The sequence below is a fragment of the Xylocopa sonorina genome, unplaced genomic scaffold (genome assembly GCF_050948175.1).
Source record: "Xylocopa sonorina isolate GNS202 unplaced genomic scaffold, iyXylSono1_principal scaffold0365, whole genome shotgun sequence".
NCBI lineage: Eukaryota > Metazoa > Arthropoda > Insecta > Hymenoptera > Apidae > Xylocopa > Xylocopa sonorina.
The window spans coordinates 131,913-139,787 of NW_027490436.1; positions in this window are offsets into that span (position 1 = coordinate 131,913).

Genomic DNA, 7,875 nt, shown 5'->3' on the forward strand with positions numbered 1-7,875 from the left:
CGTATCTCATTTCTATGATTCATGATAAGACATAATATTCATTGCGAAATGACACTTATAGCTCGCATACACTTCAAATGAATGTAAATGCGACACTTCCTTGCTAGGAAATAGCGTTTCCAGATATCTACGTATCGTAGTAATAGTGTTCTAATGCTTCTTAAATCGCGATATCGTATCTCATTTCTATGATTCATGATAAGACATAATATTCATTGCTTAATGACACTTATAGCTCGCATACACTTCAAATGAATGTAAATGCGACACTTCCTTGCTAGGAAATAGCGTTTCCAGATTTCTACGTATCGTAGCAATAGATTTCTAATGCTTCTTAAAACGGGATACCGCATCACATTTCTGTGTTTCATGATAAGATATAATATTCATTGCGAAGTGTCATGTATACCTCGTATTCACTTCAAAAGAATGTAAGTGCGACACTTCCATGCTAAGAGAAAGCGTTTGCAGATGTCCACGTATCGTAGCAATAGGGTTCTAATGCTTCTTAAAACGGGATATCGCATCCCATTTCTATGTTTCATGATAAGATATAATATTTATTGCGAATTGACATGTATACCTCGTATTCACTTCAAAAGAATGTAAATGCGACAATTCCTTGCAAGGTAATAGCGTTTGCAGATGTCTACGTATCGAAGCAATAGAGATCTAATGCTTCTTTAAACGGGATATCGCATCTCATTTCCATGTTTCATGATAAGATATAATATTCATTGTGGAGTGTTATGTATACCTCGAACTCACTTCAGAGGAATGTAAATGCGACACTTCCTTGCTAGGAAATAGTTTTCCAGATATCTACGTATCGTAGCAATAGAGTTCTAATGCTTCTTAAAACGCGATATCGCATCTCATTTTGATGTTTCATGATAAGATGTAATATTAATTGCGAAGTGTCATGTATACCTCGTATTCACTTCAAAAGAATGTAAGTGCGACACTTCCATGCTAGGAAAAAGCGTTTGCAGATGTCCACGTATCGTAGCAATAGGGTTCTAATGCTTCATAAAACTCGATATCGCATCTCATTTCTATGTTTCATGATAAGATATAATATTCATAGCGAAGTGTCATGTATACCTCGTATTCACTTCAAATGAATGTAAGTGCGACTGTTCCTTGCTAGGAAATAACGATAGCAGATGTCTACGTAGCGTAGCAATAGAGTTCTAATGCTTCCTAAAACGCGATATCGCATCTCATTTCTATGTTTCATGATAAGATATAATATTCATTGCGAAATGTCACTTATACCTCGCATACACTTCAAATGAAAGTAAATGCGACACTTCCTTGTTAGGAAATAGCGTTTGCAAATGTTTACGTATCGAAGCAATAGAGTTCTAATGCTTCTTAAAACGGGATACCGCACCACATTCCTATGTTTCATGACAAGATATAATATTCATTGGGAATTGTCATGTATACCTCGTATTCACTTCAGCAGAATGTAAATGCGACAGTTCCTTGCTAGCATTTAGCGAAATAGCGTTTCCAGATGTCTACGTATCGAAACAATAGAGTTCTAGTGCTTCTTAAAACGCGATATCGTATCTCATTTCTGTGTTCCATGATAAGATATAATATTCATTGCGAAGTTTCACTTATACCTCGCATACACTTCAAATGAATGTAAATGCGACACTTCCTTGCTAGGAAATAGCGTTTGCAGATGGTTACGTATCGTAGCAATAGAGTTATAATGCTCCTTAAATCGCGATATCCCATCACATATCTTTGTTTCATGATGAGATATAATATTCATTGCGAAGTGTTATGTATACCTTGCATACACTTCAACAGTATGTAAAAGCGACACTTCCATGCTAGGAAATATCGTTTGCAGATGTCTAAGTATCGTAGCAACAAAGTTCCAATGCTTCTTAAGATGCGATATCGCATCTCACTTCTATGTTTCATGATTACAAATAGTATTCATTGCGAAGTGTTATGTATACCTCGTCTAAACTTCAAAAGAATGTAAATGCCACACATCCTTCGTAGGATATGCTGTTCCAGCTATCTACGTGTCGAAGCATTAGAGTTCTAATGCTTCTTAAAACGCGAAATCGCATCTCATTTCTATCTCCAATGATATGATATAGTATACATTGCGGAGTGTTATGTACACCTCGTCTATACTAAAAAAGATTGTAAATGTCACACATCCTTGCTAGGAAATGCATTTCCAGATGTCTACGTATCAGAGCTTTAGAGTTCTAATGCTTCTTAAAACGCGATATCGCAACGCATTTCTGTGTTTCATGATAAAATATAATATTCATTGCGAAGTGTTATGTGTACCTCGTCTAGCCGGGGTTATATCGAGGTACAGAATATCCGCGTGATTCGGCAACGCGAAGTACAGAACAATAAATTTCCTATCCAGCGAGTATTTCGAAGCTGCGAAGCTGGGACTTTCTGGGCGCCAGCTACTCAAGAAGTAGCAAAAACTAGTAAACCACGCAACCCGGGGAAACCCGGTGCAAGATAACTCTCGAAATTTCGAAATACTCTTTCGCTCGACTGCTTCTAGCCGAGTGCACAAGTTAGGGTCGCGGGATACTGAACTCACGGCTTCTTTCTAGATTGCCTCGACGCTGTATTACAAAAGGATATACGACATGCGAATGACCGGGGATCACCACCCGTTATGCAATACAAATTACAATACGCGATATCACAATTGCGGCAGGGAACAAATGGGACGCTTTAGCGTATAAGGACTCACGTTCTCGTTTCCAGCAAGTATGGATCTCGTTCACTCCGTCTACCTCTCTCCCTCTCTCTCTCTCTCCTCCGAATTGCTCCGTATAATCGCTTGCTCGGTTGCTCACTAAGAAGTCGCTAAGTCGTTGAGAAGAATAAGAGGCTGTCTTCGTGCTGGCTAGCCCATTATGTAGGTTTGCTGTGGGTTTTCGGATCCCCTTAGATCCTCCTTAGGGCTCCTTGGTGGGGTTGGGCCATACGCTTCGGTATTGTTCGGGGCATCGATCGGTGGATTTCGGCGATCTTCCCTGATCGTCCCATCTGGTGTGTCTAGAGGGGGTCCTCTGGATTATTTGAACTGCGGCGCGTGTCGCGCGCCGCGCTTTCCACGGCTCACCTGCTATTCCGCTGCGCATCTTGAGTTTTCCTCTCCGTGGTCTCAGGGAAGGGGTGGAGGTCCTTCTCATACCCGATAACCATCCTGTTCGTCTTCATGGACTATGGCAGCAGTCTTATCGTTGCAGGGCTCTGGATCGTATCCTTCGGGCTTCAGGGTCTCTTCCTGCTCACTTCCCAACTCCTCCACCGTCGAGCCCGTCACGCTACCTCGGCGCACAGCCCTTCCGCGAACCTGCGGTTTTCTTATCCGCCGAAGAGGCGTCTTGTGGGTCGCTTCTTCCATCAGCTCGCCAGTCTAATCCGTAGGACGGAGAGAGAGAATAGAACGGGGGGGGGGGGAAAGGTTCTACCATCGTGTACTTCACGCTCCTCGCAAATACAGCTATCGCGATGGTCCGTGTCGCGCTTCTCGCATGGGTGGTGATCTGCGAGCTAAAAATTCGAGATTAAGTAACTATGTGTTCAAACTCAATTCCGAATAATGCACTAAAAAGCATCCCAGATAACAAACGGCAAGATGGTAGCGACACCATGCCGGCACTATATTGCCACTTCCGAGGACTGTCAACTGATTCGTAGTCATCTGTGACCGGATTCGTTACCAGAACGTGTTACCAGCACGTTCTAGACAAGCGAATCGCTCAGCACCAGCACCATGGTGACACGCGTATCATCGCTCCATTCATGAATCTCCTTAGCAATGACGCAGGATCACATTTGGCAATTGGGAACCTGTGCTTTCATACAAATTAGAACCGTTAGATGTCAGTAGATGTTCAGCATATGAGTATTGATAGACATTTTGATGGTCGTTTTCCTATATTTATAGTTATTGAGCGAGTCGTATATATTTCTTTCAATCCATCATAGACTAAAAATATTATTTATAAAAAAAGTATTACTTATAAAATAAAAATTCATGCTGTTGCGTCCCTAACTTAGCCTTGTGTAATTTTTGAAATAACATGCTGTCATCGTATTTAATGTAACCCTCAATTGCATGAATATGTAACAATAAATTGAAGAAAATTTATATAAAATAAGTGTATATATTTTTATGACAAAGTAATTATGGACTTTATGGAAAAAATCGCCCTATCGAGCTAGTTTATAGAAAATAATAAAATCGAGTTCTTATATCTTTGATTTGTGCCGGTGTATCTATTTTGGAATCAAAATAAATAAATTGCGCAGTTTAGTCATTTTTCATATTTGCTTATAATTTTTATGGAAATAGCTTCCCCATTAGTAAATGTCAGCCTACGCCACAACCACGCGTGTAGCTATGGTGAGCTGATAGTGTCATTGTCACGACCGTGTAGCTCGTGTGCTATATATCGGTGCTTTAATAGTGCCGTGATACGAATGCAGCCCCAGTACTAACAGTATGCCATTTCGAAAGCTGAGTAGGAGCACTTTGTTAGCACAGTTCTGTCACGGAATTCGTTCCATCCGTTGTCATTGGCGTGCCAATCGCTGGCTGTTTGGGATATTGTAGTGCATGAGGCAGATTTATTCCTTATCATCGTCAAGGAGATGGATTTTCACTCCCCCCTTTTTGAATTTTTTAAATTATTGTTTGGAATTTTTGCCGTTTCTGTATCTCTATGACCGCATTGTGGATTCAACTTATGTACGATCTTTTTGATCTTCATCTTTTGTTACATGTAATATTATATATGTGTTGCACGTTTGTTATGTAATGCTCCGATTTGTAAGCCTCAGATACTTTTATTTTTTGGTAAAGCAACTTATTCGATTAATATATATCTATTAGACATAGATATAAACAATGAAAAAAATGTTATTAAAACGCTATTAAATATGTTGTTGCAATTATATACTTAAGGTCTGAAGATCTAGATGCAATTAATGTCCGATATTTTACGTGATCCAATCGACGTATCGAGTGAGGCTATGAAATATAAAAATCTTTTACTATTCTTCGACCCCTTTACATGTTAAATGAATGATTAGTTCTGCAAGACAAGAAGCCTGAATTAGTGAGATATCTAGGAACATAAGTAATTTGTAAGTAACACATCTTTTCTCTTTGAAATATTTGCCTTTGCATAGAATAGAACGTATAGATATAATTGCCTGTTTTGTACCCATTTCGGTCCAATTCTATTATAGTCTTTGAGCAGAAGTAATATTGATTATACTTAATTTTTGCAATAGTTCTGTGATTAACAGATTTTATTAACCTAGAATCATTATTTGACGGATTTATCAATCTACTTTGTAGCTCCATTAGTTTCTTTTTCTGCTCGCTGCTTTCCATTTTCAGTTCCGTATACTTATCCTTTATTACCATCATATATGTTGCGTAAAACTACAATAACTTTTTGTCCTCAAATTCTGTGGATATTTCAATTAAATTTCCTTTGATTAAATAAACGGAAATTAAAAAACAGTGGCACGTACCATTTCTTGGAAACGTTTTGACTGTTTTAAAAGGCACGCACTTTACTTAACGTTTGCAATGATTCGGTTAGCGAAGTAAAGAAATATTCTACTTTCGAAATTGTTGGCTCTTGTAATTCTAAGGCAAATATATCATCGTGAACATTGTTTTTTGGCAAAATTCCAGAAAAACAAATATACTATAAGTAAAATAATAAACATCATAATATTAAATTTAACTCTGTTCATCGTTGCCTTGTTGGACACATCCATAACAATATACAGGGTGGGGCAGTAATAATTAGCACCTCAGATATCCACGAAACTACAAGTTTTATAGAAGTTTTTGCTAATATAAAATTGCATAGTACAAAGGGCCCATCCGTTGATGAAAATAGTTTTTTTGTAAGTGGAGTTATGTTGGACATATGAAGGTTACCTTCATTTTTTAAAATGAATTGGTATGTCCATTCTTCCGTAATACGATAGAGCATTTTAAAGCAAGTTTAACGATCTGTAACATGAAGGCATTGAAGGTTACAAAAAGTAAAGAAAGGCGATAATACTCACGGTTTGGTAGGAAGTGAAACATACGTATTGTAAACATTGTTGGAAGGCGTAACATTTACCGTTTACTTCACTGTGAATAAACACTTTTCGAAGGGCATTTCAACAGTTTGCAGCATAAATTAAACATGATAAGATTAGTATTGAAAAATCGGTTCGAATACGTTTGGTTAGGCTGTTCCTTGTGTCGTTCATTTTATAAGTATTGAGCTGCGGATTCCTGAGGGCAGCTCACAAAATTGTTGAACTATGGAAGATTATCATCGTGAATTTGAATCAAAAGGTAATTAAATTCCATTAGATTGTAAACAGATCTCAATGTTTCATTTTAGATAGTAAGATTAAATACTCTTTACAAAACTACAAGAATGGATACATACCTTTCTGTTATTATTATTTCATAAAGAATTATAATTGCAATTATATAGTTCATTACGATAAAAAATATTTTTCAGAAAATTCTAAATATTAAATTAAAGAATCAAGTAAAACATTTTTAATAATTACGAATATGAAAAATACTTGAACATTCCAATAGAAAGATGTCTAAACAGGAGTTAGAAAAGTCAAACATTCAATTTCAATTCCAGAATTCATCTATAAGAGGTAAAACGTTTTGAAAGCTTTAATTACAGTCTTTAATGCAAGCAGTTGGGCAGTATTTCAATTTTTAAGAAAATTGATGAAAGTCAACCATTTTGAAATGGTCAGAATCTTTGTCCTTTGAGCAATAAGTGAATAAGAAATAACTGCATAAATTCCAGGCTTAAAAACTTATGGATTAAATCCTATGCAGACTCGTTTATGAGCGAGTTACTAAATAATAATCCACACTAAGTAATCATTTTAAAACTTAAACGACTACATCTCGCGAACTTTCAAAGATATCAGAAGCGTGAAAAGTATGTGGTTTATCAAAAACTCTTCTAAAAGAACGGACGAAGCCAATAGAAATCTTTGTTGAAGTAAGCAAGTTCTAAAGTTCTAAGCAACGCGACGGCCCTTATCTGCCTATGTTTCATAGCAAGTAAGTTCTGAATTTCTATGAAATCCGATGGAATTCCTCACTACTAACGTTTCAAAGTAAGTTCTCAAATTCTCAGTTCTACGTTTAAATCTATGTGTGTTCTATATATCTATGCAAAGTGATGGTTTCTATTAGTTGTGACGGAAACCTATATATAGTAAGTCAGGGAAGCTCGAAGGGGTTAATTATCTAAATGCTTTAAGGTGTAAAACGTACTTTAATCTAAAGCGATCTATCGTTCCAAGGTATCCGCTCACGTACAACTTTTTTTGGGCGCCAGCTGCTCAGAAAGTAGCAAAGGGATAGACTACACGACCCCAGGAACCCTGGGGCGGAACAACACTTGAAACTTCGAAATTCTCCTCCTCTCGACTACGCCTAGCCAAGTATACACACTCAGGTCGCGAGATACTGAAGTCACGGCATGTTTATTTATGGTCCAGGCGTGGGTTTAACTAACAAGGGCTACGGGAAACTACGCAACACGCCGCGAATTACCGGGTATCATAACTCGCTTCACGATATAAGATACAATATACAATATGCGACACAAGAAATGGGACGCTTTAGCGAATAAGCTCTCACGTTCTCTTCTTCAGGTTCCTTGAATTCGCTGGTGGTCCTCGGGTCTCCTGCAACCTCCTCGGGGCTCCTTGGTGGAGTGGGCTGTAGGCTTCGGTATTGTTCGGGTCCATCGATCAGTGGATTTCGGCGATTTCCTCTTCTCGCCCCCTTGGGTGTCC